Genomic DNA, 13,114 nt, shown 5'->3' on the forward strand with positions numbered 1-13,114 from the left:
AAAAAAAAAAAAAAGAATACAGACATAAGTACTCAAAAAGCTCATGCCATAGCAAGCAACACAAGCAAATGACAGTTACAATACAGTGTTACCTACGTCTTGCAAGAGGCAAGCTCAGGACATAGATTTGGAAACTGGTAAAGAATCATAAATGAGGTCCATATGGCTTGGATGGTCAGGTGACGAAGATAGGAGTTTCAAAAAAAAAGTTACTTGGAGGAAAAGATGGTGTTTGTTTGGTTGATTTTTGTACATGTTAAATGTGACAACCAGGTGGTGATGTTGAGTAGACAGTTGATCAATGGATCTGAAATTCAAGACTGAGATCTGGGATGAAGATATGGACCTTTGGATGTGGTTTCCAAGGAGAATACGTAGAGTCAAAAAAATGACCAAAATTGGGGATCCTGGGGAACATTAACATATGAAAAGATGGAGAAAGGGGAACAACAAAGACGGAAGTTGGAGAGAGCTGAAGAAAGCCAGGGTATCAGAAAAAACAGTGGCATAAACAGTTTCTTAAGGAAAGACTGAGCAATCTTGCTAATTGTTCAGAAAAAAGACTGATAATGCACCATTAGATATGATAAATAGCAGGTCACTGGTGAGAAACTTCAGTGGAATCATGAGTTGGAAGACAGGTGGCCATGAATTGTCTAAGGAAAGCAAGATGAGAAAAGAAAATAAGCTTCTGGGAATATTTAAAAGTTGACTCTGAAGAAAAGAGATAGCAATATATAAAGGAGAGATGTGTTTACATTCTAAGGAGAAGGAATTAGGAGAGGCAAGAAGACTGAAAAGTTTGAAGACATGGAAGAAAGAAAATTAAGTAGATTAAGTAGGAAGCAAATGTAAATAGAGCCCAGTGGAGAACATTTCCTTAGAAGAAGGAGGGAATCTCTTTCTTCCCCTAAAACCAGAAGAAAAGAGAATTGAGTGGATGCAGGTTAAGATAAGTGTAAGAAAGAGACATTAAAACCGTTTAGTTAGCCTTAAAATTTTCTGTAAAATCGGGTAGTAAAATTCTATATTGAATCAATGTGAAATGGCTTTAAACTGCAAGTTCCTTTAACTTTTCTTTTGATGTTTTTGGGTTTTATTTTTATTTTTTTGAGTCAGGGTCTCACTATGGTCCCATCACAGCTCACCGTAGCCTCATCTACTGGGGCTCAGGTGATCCTTCTGCTTCAGTCTCCAGAGTAGTTGGAATTACAGAAGCGTGCCACCACACCCAGCTAATTTTTTTGTTGTTGTTGAGAGGAGGTCTCGCTATGTTGCCCAGGCTGGTCTTGAACTCCTGGGCTCAAGAGATCCTCCTGCCTCGGCCCCCCAAAGTGCTGGGATTACAGGCGCAAGTCATCACATCTGACTAATGTTTAAATTTTTACATTTACAACATATTATTAAAAAGAAAAGTTTCTACTTCTAAATTTTATTTATAACTGATATTGGCATAGAAACTCAGAAGACTGCAAGACTAATGAGAATCAGAAGAGCTAGGGATTTTCCCCTCAGATTTGAGCTGTCTTAAGAGATGCATGCATTTGGGAAGGTTAAGGGGAAAGTGGAAAAGTGGAGATTATGAGACTATTCTTCCATCTGAGGCCGTATGAGAGAGGGCTGGGAAGAACAGGAGAGGGAAGAGAATGGCTTCGCTTCATGGAGAACACCTGCCACAGTTAGGAGTAATGTGTTTGGATCATAGCAGGCAGGAGATACATTTCTGCACTTAATTTATCTTCTCTTTGTATTTTTCTGGTTTCATACTGTGGATAGGACTTCAATTGTTTGTTTTCTCTTTACCTTCATCGCCTGCATCTAAGTAGAGGCCCACCTTCTCATTCCCAGTGACTCCCAAAGTCTAGAAACCAATTTCCCTATTTGTCGCTGCTGCTCAGAGCTGTCCAAGAGCTTCCTATCATACCTAAAATACACACACCTTGCTATGGTCTGTATGGTTCCACCTGTTTTCTTAGCAGCTTTATTGAGATATAATTCACATACTATGCAATTTACCCATTTAAAGTGTACATTTCAACGGTCTTTAGTATATTAAACACTTTGTATCCCATCACCAGAATCAGCTTTAAAACATTTTCATTTCCTCAAAAAGAACTTGGCATCCCTCATCCATCACCCTCCAGTCCCCCTTCCTCCCTGCCCTAGGCAATAATCCACTTTTGTCTCTATAGAGTTGCCTATTCTGGACATTTCGTTTAAATGGAATCATATAATATGTGATCTTTCATGCCTGACTCTTTTTCACTTAACATCTTTTCAAGGTTCACTCATGTTTTAGCATATATCAAAACTGCACTCCTTTTTATTCTTGAGTAATATTTTGTTGGTTAGATATATGTCACATCTTGTTTTTCATTCATTAATTGATAGACATTTGAATTGTTTCCACTTTTTGACTACAATGAATAGTGTTGCTGTGAACATTATGTACAGTTTCTTGTATGGGCATATTTTCGTTTCTCTTGGGTGTGTACCTAGGAGTCAAATTGCTGGATTATGCGATAACTCGTTCAACCACTAAGGAACTTTCAGCTGTTTTTGAATGTGGCTGAACCATTTTCCTTTTTACTGGCAATACAAGGGGGACTCCCCCCAAAACCAGAATTTAATTATTAAAAAATGGTGCATCTATTCTTACATGTTTAACCTTCAATCACCTTCAATGTCCTCTCTGTTTGATGCAATACACATATCAAGACACTTTTTCCACTGCTCCAAACAGTTTTTGAACTGATAAATTCTGATGCTTTTTAGTGCTTCTGCAGTTTTTTGTTTGCCTCTTCCACGCTGGCAAAACATTTCCCTTGGAGAACTTTTTTTATCCGGGAAAATGAAAGAAAAAATTTTGCTCAGGGTGAGCCTAGGTGAGTAGGGAGAGTAGGGCACGGCAGCCATGCTGTTTGGGGTCAAAAACTGCTGAATGTTCAGCATGGTGTGGGCAGGTATGCTCATAAATCATCCATCATGAAATGGGAAAACACACTGAAGAATCTTGAACAAAATTCAGTGAAGTGGAACGCAGTCTCTCACAACATCGCTAACTGGGACACTGATGCCAACGGGTTTCTAAGACACCTATCAGGGGAAGCCTATGCTACAAGGGACTCGGGCTCCAGAAGAAATTCCAAGTTTTTCTGGTCCCCCCTCACATAGGAAGGCTGGAATTCTTCACATCCTCCCCAACGCTTGCTACTGTCTGCCTCTTTTTATTCATGTCATTCTGATGGGTGCACAGTGGTATCTCACTGTGGTTTTGATTTGCATTTCCCTGATAGCTGTTAAGCATCTTTTCATGTACCTACAGGTCGCTTGTATGTCTCCTTTGAAGAAATGTCTATTCAGATCCTTTCCCCTGTTTTAGTTGGGTTGTCTTTTTATTATTGAGTTGTAATTGTTCTTTATCTATTCTCAAGACAAGGGCTCTAACTGTTTATACTCTAGCATATGGTTCTTGTACTTTTTTTTCCCCAAACAGCAAAGGTCATTCTTACCTCAATCTAAAATAGCTCATTTTCTAACCTAAATTATTTTTCCAAAGCACTTATCACCTCTTTAAACTGCACTGCATATTTATTGTTTCCTCAGCTTTGGGTTTGGCTCCCATTGTTAGAATATAATTTCTGTGTTGTCCATTCCTGCACTTCCGCTGCCCCTGTCGTGATGATGATAGACTCCTGGGACTGCACACATGGGTCTTAGTGTCAGTCCTCACTAGCTGTGTGACTCTGGACAAGGGCTTAGGTACTCTGTTTCCGTCTCCTCATTTTAAAGATGGGGACAATTGATGAGTTTCTAATTCACATTGTTTTGTGCAGATTTACAAATACATGTAGCATTTGTAATAGTGTCTAGCACAAAAAAATAATAGAATAAAAACAGTCGATAAATTTTTTAAATGAATACTTAACAAATTTTCCTCCTAACTATATTTTCTCTTGGAAAAAAAATAAGCTGCTTAATCTCCAAAGATTTAATCACTCTCATCAATACAAGTTGTCACCGTGCCCACACAGGGACATTTGTCATGGATCACATACCTGTGGTTTTGTAGAAAGACTGATCTCTTTTCAGATCATGGAATTTTACTGACTGCCCACTAAGTGCCATATATTTTATCTTGTTGCATCTCATGCAGTCCTTATAGGTCTTGAGGGAGCTTCTGTTATTGTCCCTTTAACAGATAAGAAACCTGAATTGAACGAGGATAGGTACAGTTCTAAAATCACAGACCAGTAAGTGTCAGAGTTAAGATTCAAACTCGGGTTGATATTAGTTCAGAAACAGAGTGTGTCACCCACTCTACCTCTGCTGCCTTGGTCAATGCTCCCTGGTCTCCAATCATCCACAAAGCAATTCCCACGTCATTTATTGCTGTCCTCCCAAACCTGCAAGTTTTATGATTTTTACTATATTTCAATGTCTCCATTATCTCAACTCTAATGACTGATGTTCCAGGGTTCTATACAATATATATCAATCTAAATTCTCTACAATCTAAATGCTGCACAAAAGTTCACATTTTCTGAGTGACTACCCTATCATGGTAGGTCTTTTCTGTGATTTTTCTCAAAGAAAGTTGTGCAGGTTTCTAGCTTCTTGTGCCATTTTAGCTAGAGCTATCCAGGAGGAAGAACTTTGGCATCAGCCATGGTTATGAATACTAGTTTTACTTCAGTATGACTTAAGTTTGCTAACCTTAAATTGGGAATGATAATGCCAACCTCTGTAGATTGCTGTGAGGCTTTAAATAGTATAACTGTGCAATGTCTAGTCTGATGCTCGAGTCGGGGTCAATGTACAGTTCCTAGCAGCAGTTGGTGAAAACCTTGTCTATTTGTGTTTGCCTATTGCCTCCTTTAGATTATTTAAAGCATCATCTATTATCTCCTGTTACACACCACTGCTACTATCTAAGCTAAGATCAATATGTCTTTTAGCAGACTCATGTAGATTTTTAGGATAAATTATATTTTATTTTTTATATTATCTTTTTATTCCTGATATTTTCAGAACTATCCAGTTTGGTCTTGTTGGCATTCTTAATATGTCAATCACTTCTCTAATGTCAATGTCTGATCTACCTGGCAGTGATGGCCCATAGATTTCAATATCCCTGCCCTGTGTATCAGTTGATAGTTGTGTGGGTTAGGGATATGGCATCTTACATATGCTTCTTGTCCATTTTTTAAAATTTGTGAAGTTAATCTCAAATTATGTGTAAATTGTTCATAAGATTATTTCCTACTCCTCTAGCTTTTGTATATAAAATAAATAATGCAGTATTGATTACATTAAATATTATGTTTATTAGTCTTATGAGCAAATCTAAGCTGTATGTTCTCACTAGCATCTGTTTTTGCTACATACTGTGGATGTTTACAATTTTGTCTCAAAATGTTTGGTCCATTGTTTTCCTAAAATTCAAATCAAAGAGGCAGCGACTTCATCTGAGATTCCTTTTTTTCACTTAACACAGCAATTAGTCAGCTGGTTCTCATCAAATGGGTAGTGCTCTCACTGAGCACCTTGCTTATGGAAGGGAAGCAGAGAAAGAGTCTCCCTGCCCTCCCTAAAGGAGCTTCCAGTCTGGAGTCATGAGATTGTGATCCGTGATTCCTCATGGTGGGCCAGGGACTAAGATGGGAGGAGGCATAGCTTCCTAGGCTTGGGGCAGGAAGAGCTCAGGAGATGGAAGGAAACCCATCCAGCTTACATGGAGGCAAGGTCTTTCTTTCATGAGCATTCTTGTCCTTCACTTTGAAAGCATATTCTGTAAATCAGGTCCTTAAAAACAAGGATTCCACAGTTCTTCCAAAACATTTTATTCTTGCACATGAGTTTTTGGAAAAATTTAACATAGCCAAAAAAACTTGTGATCTGTTACCTCTGATAGAAAATCAAGAATTGAACGGTGGAATGGTCAGTAGAGTCAGCAGAATGGTGGCTATTTGAGCCTGGTAGGGGAGATGAGGAGATGTTGATCAAAGGTACCATGTTAGATAGAAGGAATCAGTGATAAGGATTTGAAGTGGTGGATATGCTAATTAACTTGATTCAACGATTCCACATTATATACTTGTATCACAGCATCACTTTGTACTCAACAAATATATAGTTATAATGTGTCGATAGTCAATATAAAAATAAATTCAATTTACTTTAATTCAAAAAGGTCAGCTTCCCTCAGAAATCTGCCACAGTTAATGAGACACTGTGATCTAGAAAGAAGCCAATTGGCTGATGAAAGCCAATGAGAATAATAGACTGAAATTGGATAATCATTGAACAAAATGTCTGATGTGAACTGTAATGACCTCTGATTGATCACGTGAGACAACTATAAGCCCAGATGTTCAAATGACCAGAGGCGCTTATTTAGTGATTTATTGTAACTCTTGAAAACCATTCAAGAAGAAGAATTACTTAGGATCTTGACATTCATATGCAGGCTCAGTCCATGACAACAGTGCGTATCAGTGTCTCTCTCTCTCTCTCTTTCCCTCTCTGTCTCTCTCTCTCTGTCTCTCTCTCTCTCTCTCTCTCTCTCTCTCTCTCTCTCACTCTCTCTCTCGCTCCCTCTGAGTCCGGGTCTCACTCTGTTACCCAGGCTGAAGCTCAGTGGCACGATCACATGCCCCACATCCTCGACCTCCTGGGCTCAGGCAATCCTCCAGCCTCAGTTCCCTGAGTAGCTGGGGCAACAGGTGCATGTCACCACATCTGGCTAATTTTTTTATTTTTTTGTAGAGGTGAGGTCTTCCTATGTTGCCTAGGCTGGTTTCAAACTTCTGGACTCAAGCAATCCTCCCGCTTTGGCTCTGAAAGTGCTGAGATTACAGGTGTGAGCCATTGAGCCCAGCCAATAATCTGTATCTCTATTCTAATATGTAACTTATGAATTATTTTTTGTTCAAACTGTACACCTTGATAGTTGTACTTCTGGGGCAAAGTTTTTATCACACATGTGAGGGTGTTCTCCCAAGTTATCAATAAATAAATTTGGATCCCACGTCTGCATGACAATTTTTATTTTATTGCCTTTTTTTATTTGTACAACAGAAATAGCTTCACTATTAGAGTGGCATTCTTCATACACCCCTCTCTACTCACTGAGGACCCCACCAGTTTACAAAGTTTTCCGTCTTCTCCAGAAGAATCGGTGCTCAATGAAGATCTGAGTATATAAGTTAATGAATTAATTAAACAATACTGTTCTAAGCCAGGAGAGTTGGTTACTGGTATTAATCAAATTTTTTATTTGTGATATTATTATTCTCTTGTATTTTAATGAGATTGATACTTTTTTAAAAAACTGTTAAATACATATCTGCAGGACAGCAAAAACAGATAAGTGGTGGCCTGAATTCAAAGGGGCATTGATTTCTTCAGAATCTTTCCCATGTGCTTATTGATATTTCTATGTTGAACCGTATTCTCCCAGCTTTACTGTAGTACTAGTTAATAAGTTCATGTTTCAGGACACTATGTAGTCCTCTCTGGGCAGAGCAGATCAATGCTAAAGTACCTAACTTTTGTTCAGTGAGTAACTTGCTGCTTGGAGAATCATGCTTCATCTCATTATAAAATATACTCAACAGATGTTTCATTCTATCATTTACCTTATTACTCTCCTCTTTCTAAAATAGGCATTCCTGTGAACGGTGTTGGAAAAGATCCTTGTGACAGCTTTATCACTGAGATATTTACATTAACATCAATGCAAACATATTTTTAATATTAGACTAAAAGTTTTTCCCATCCTCTAAGAAATCTTCAGTACAGTGTGTTCTTCAAAATAGCAGTGATCCACAAGGAACATGTCACACACCACTGTTTATGAAAAACATGTATCATTTAGAAAGTAAGTCAGAATTTACCAGGGCTGGTAAAATATTGAATGTCTCAAGGAAATTTGTACCACTGTTTGACTTTTAAATTTGTGTTTATGATACAATTTGTAATTAATTCATTCCCGTATTTTACTTGCTTTTGGCAAGTTTAAATATTGTGCAAAGTCTCGGATTTGTAATTTGTGAGCTTATATTTGATAATGGCACCTTGAATGAAGATGTGCATAATTGCTGTTTCTTTCTTGACATGAATGGCTTCATCTGAAGGGAAGATCAAGTTCAATAAGCTGTAAAGTGGTTCTCAGAATGTACTTCAATGTTGGGCCAGAACATACACTTGGTATCTGTTCCTTTCTATCCTAAAGTATTAAAACCAAAGCAAATAAATAGTTCTAAAATAAAGTGGAAGTGCTTCTGTTCCACGGGGATGTATTTAGTCTTTGGGGATTCAAAGTCTTCGGTGCATTTGACAGTGAATATCTAAAGCAGTGGTTGTCAGAGTGTGGTCCCCAAACTGTCAGCACCAGCGCCATCTAAGAACTTGTTAGAAGAAATGCACATTCTGAGGCTCCACTCCAGAAATATGAAATCTGCAAACTATGCTTTAACAAGTTCTCCAAGTGATTCCAATGCTGGCTAATGCTTGGAACCCCTGATCTGGCATTTTGCTATTCACTGTGGTCCATGGGGCAGTGGGAGAACCAGGACCCTGATAAGAAATGCATAACGTCAAGCCAGACCTCCGAGTGTCAGCATCAGCACCTGTCTTTTAACAAGATACCAGGTGATCACCACGAATATTAACATCTGAGAGCCCCTGATCTGAGATTTTAAAATTTAGAACAGGAACCTGCCAGTGGGAGTGTCCTTTATTCAGAGACATTTTGGAACTGTCAACGTGGAACTCAATAGATGTTTTACTGTTTGTACATCTCTCTCAGTTACCTCTGGAATTAAAAAGAGAGAAATAAATGTGTAAATTTCTTGTCTGCAATGTTAAAATATATATAAAAGCCTACTGTGGTTGTATTACGGAATGTAAATTAGAGCCATTATCTGGGTAAAACAGCTATTAACTGGGTAATAAATCATATACATATCTGCATATATACATATACATCTATATAATTTTTCACAATTATCTAGATACAGCAGATAAAAGCACAGTTTTCAAGTCTATTTTTTAATAGCTCTCTTACTCTTTAAATTCACTTTTAACGTACAAAGCTAAAATTATGTTGTTGGACTTTTTCTCTCAGTAGTTTTCTACCTTTGAATTTAATTTTTTGTAACATGAATTTGTTTAGGGAGTCCTTTTACCAATGAGGGAAGTTGCAAACTTTTGAGGCTACCTTCCAGCCTAGTAGGGTGATTGTTCTCCTGCTAGGGAATCGGTGAGACAAAGCTTTCTGTGGAGATGATGAAGTCTGCCTCTTTCCAAGGGTTTGATGTTGTTTTATATCTACTGGTGGCGAACCTAGTGACCTGGGAGGAAAACTGTAGTTGACCGAGTAAAACCTTATTTGTGAAAACATTTTTAGCATAGGAGCATGGGAGAATGAAAGGATTTTTCAAAAAATCCTTTTGAAATATTTGCACAACACTCCCCATATGTAAATAGGACTGTCACTCCTGTGTTTGTCCACAGCTAGAGTTCCAGATGAACCAGTGTAGTGTGCAATGACAGGAACAGCTGACTCATTAGTAGAGAGCAGTGAAAGGTAATTAACCCTGGGAAAAGTACAGCTGCCGTGCGGGCTGTTCCTTTCTGTAGGATCTGATTAGAAATTAGTGTTAAACCACTGATTTTTTTTTTCTTTTCTTTTCTTTTTTTTAGAAAAGATCGTCATTGGTAATTCACTTTCACTCTCAGGTGTGTCCCTAGAAAGGGTTCTCAAATGTACTTATTTACAAAAGGGTTCAAATCTAAAAAGCATCTTCTGATAACAGTAGACACCTGTTTTTCTTGTTGAGGGAGAGTTCTTTCAAATGAATATTGTTTGACTATTGAAGATTGATAGTGCCCCAACGCATATTCTAATAGTCAGTATGTAAATTACTTGAAAGGATTGTTTGATATAGTTAATAAGCTGTAGATAATTACCATTTAATTGTTTTCTTTTTTTTTCTTCCATTTTCCCTCTGATGATGCCTCTCCTCGATAGCAATGGAAACCCTTCAGTTCAAATTCAATAGTTATTAGGGAAGGTAAGTGAAGACTAAAAATAAATTTTCCCCCAAAGAAGAATAATCCCCAACATTTCAAATCCTTCAAAAGCCTGAAAAGTGAAGGAACTTGATTTTAGAGGACCAGCAGAGATGCCTGATTTTGTTAATGTTGTTGTCTTCATGATAATTTAGGCTGTAGTCACATAGATTTTTTGAGGAGTGTTTACACTTGTTCATCTTGATTTATGACTTCATATAGCTGATATTAGGAGCATTGGTACTTTAAAATGTTCAGAATTTATATATATAACTAAAGAATGTGGTAGACAAAATAATGTCTCCCCAAAGATGTCCATGTCCTAATTCTTGAAATTTGTGGATATGTTCTGACATGGCATGAAGGGTGTGATTAAATGGAGAACTTTGAGTTAGGGAGATTATGCGGAATTACCCAAGAATGACCAGCTAATCACATGATCCTTAAGATCAAAGCAGAAGAATGAACCAGGAAGCTGTGATATGAGTAGGACTCAGCCTATCATTGCTAGTTTTGAAAATGGGGAGGGACACACCTCATCAACAAGGGTACCTGCATAATGAACATCTATATACCTAACCCCGAATAGCATCCCATATACTCAAAATTAAAATTTTTTAAAAAAAGAAAATGGAGGGAGCAGGCGACTTGGCCAAAAAGGCTGCAGCCCCTAGGAGTTGAGGATGGCTCTCGGTTTCCAGCCAGCAAGGAAACAGGGATCTCAGTCCTGCAACAACTTGGAGCTACTCCACCAACATCTCAGCTGAACAAGAAAATGAATTCTTCCTTGGAGCTTCCACACAGAAATGTAGCCTGACTGGTTTTAGTTTATAAGACCAGATCAGACATCGAACCTCTAGAACTGTGAGATAATAAATTTGTGCTTTTTCAAGTCACTAGGTCTGTGAATATTTGTTACAGCAGCAATAGCAAACTAATACAGGGAATAAGCCAAGCAATAGATGGGACATGTTTTATGACTGACAATATAAATCCTATGAAGCATTTGCTGTGTTTAAATTAAAATAAAACTCTTGCAAAGCTCAGAATGATAAATAGTCTGTAAGAACTGGAGTATTCATTGTGCGGATTCGAATAATGGTTATCATTAACTCAGAGATTTCTAACTTCTGCTTTGTGACACCACTCTCCAACCCTCAAAAAACTGTCCATACAATATATTTTTTTAAAAAACACGGTGCCTTTGTTATTCAAGGTACAAATAAGTGCTTGCTTTATTAGACCCTCCAGTGAGTCTGTTTCATTGAATGTTGGTGAATGGAATGAACATCAGCGGGTAGATGGCCATATCGCAGCTGCAGGGACCCAACCGGTCAAAGAATGCTGAGCCTAGTACTTGATCTCAGACAGTTGCCTTTTGAATCCGGATTCTACCTTTTACTACCTGTATGAACACTGGGTAAGCTGAACTCAGTTTTCTCCCCTTTCCTCATATGTAGGATTGATAATATTTCCCTATAGGCATGTCAGGATATAAGTAAGACCACGCATATAAGTTCTTAGAAGAGTGCCTATCACTTGATAAGAGTTCAGTAAAAGTAAGCTATATTTATTTAGAAAATACTGTCACTCCACTAGTTTGATAAAAAAATGATAGATTGATTTTGCCTTTTCTCACGGCAAGTGCCATTTTCTCTCCCATACAAAAGTCATCAGGATGGATATACATTTTTAAAAATAAATGTAGGTATACAATAGTCAGGACATTTTGGGAAATTTTGAGTGAGAAAACTGAGGTATAAAAACTAAAGACTGTAACCAAAGAGTTTAACTAAAGATAGTTTAAATTAGTTGAAGATGTTCTTAAAAAGTTTCTTTCCAAGTTTGGAAAAATAAAACTATTATTTCTATTTTATATTTTATTCTCACAAAGGGACTCATTTAAATAAAAACTGTAACTTTTCATATAAATGAGATAACAGTAGATATTGGGGAAAATCTGACCATACAATTTATTACACTTCACACTTAACTCTTCTTTGCATTTGGGAGCTGAAGTTTTCAGCATAAGGGAAGACAAAATTATAAATTATCCTTAGCTGGCAAAGAAATCAAACAGACATAATTTATAGCATCCCAGATGCCGAATGTCTGAGATGTTTTGTATTGAAATCCAATTAATAAACTATTATCTCAAGCATTTTAAAAGTCTTATTTTTGATTTATTTTAATTCAGTAATAATGTATCAAGCACCTTTTATGGCCATAAAATTATGTTGCATCAAAAGGTCAACAAGATGTAGCCCTTCACTTCCATGATCTTACAATAGCCCAGGGAAGAAAAGATGGACATGGGTAGGTAAAATATCAGGCAGAATATGAATTTATTCATTAAAAATTGTATATTTATTCTTACATGCTTAAACTTTAATCATCTTCAGAGTACTCTCCATTTGATGCAATCCACCTTTCAAGATTCTTTTTCCACTGCTCAGAACAGTGAACTTGTCAATTTTGATGCCTTTTAGTGTTTCTGCTGTTTTTTGTTTCACCTCTTTCAAATTGGCAAAATGTTTCCCTAGGAGAACTTTTTTCATTCAGGGAAACAAAAAAAAGTCACCTGAAGTGAGGTCAGGTGAATAAGGAGGATGGGGCACTGGGATCATGTCGTTTTGGGTCAAAAACTGCTGAATACTCATCACAGTGTGGGCAGATTGTTCATGTAAATCACCCGTCATGAGATGGGCAAATGTGTTGAAAGAATCTCCAAAAAAAAAAATTCACTGAAGCCAAATGCAGCCTCTCACAACAACGTTAGTTGGTGCACTGATGCTGATGAGTTCCTGGAACACTTACCTAGCAAAGGAAGCCTGTACAATGAGGGATGCACCCTCCACAAGACAATTCTAGCTTTTTTGGGAGGGTCCTCCCCATATAGTCATCAAGTTGAAGGTGTCATCAAAACACTCTTGGAATAGAGAATTCTGAGAGATGCTGTCAACCACAATATGAATGACCAATCACATTTCTACAAACAGATTTTGCAGTTCTGACACTGAAACTTACAAATGAAATC

This window comes from Carlito syrichta, unplaced genomic scaffold, assembly GCF_000164805.1.
Source record: "Carlito syrichta isolate Samal-C Ts95f unplaced genomic scaffold, Tarsius_syrichta-2.0.1 Scaffold308208, whole genome shotgun sequence".
NCBI classification, from domain to species: Eukaryota; Metazoa; Chordata; class Mammalia; order Primates; family Tarsiidae; genus Carlito; species Carlito syrichta.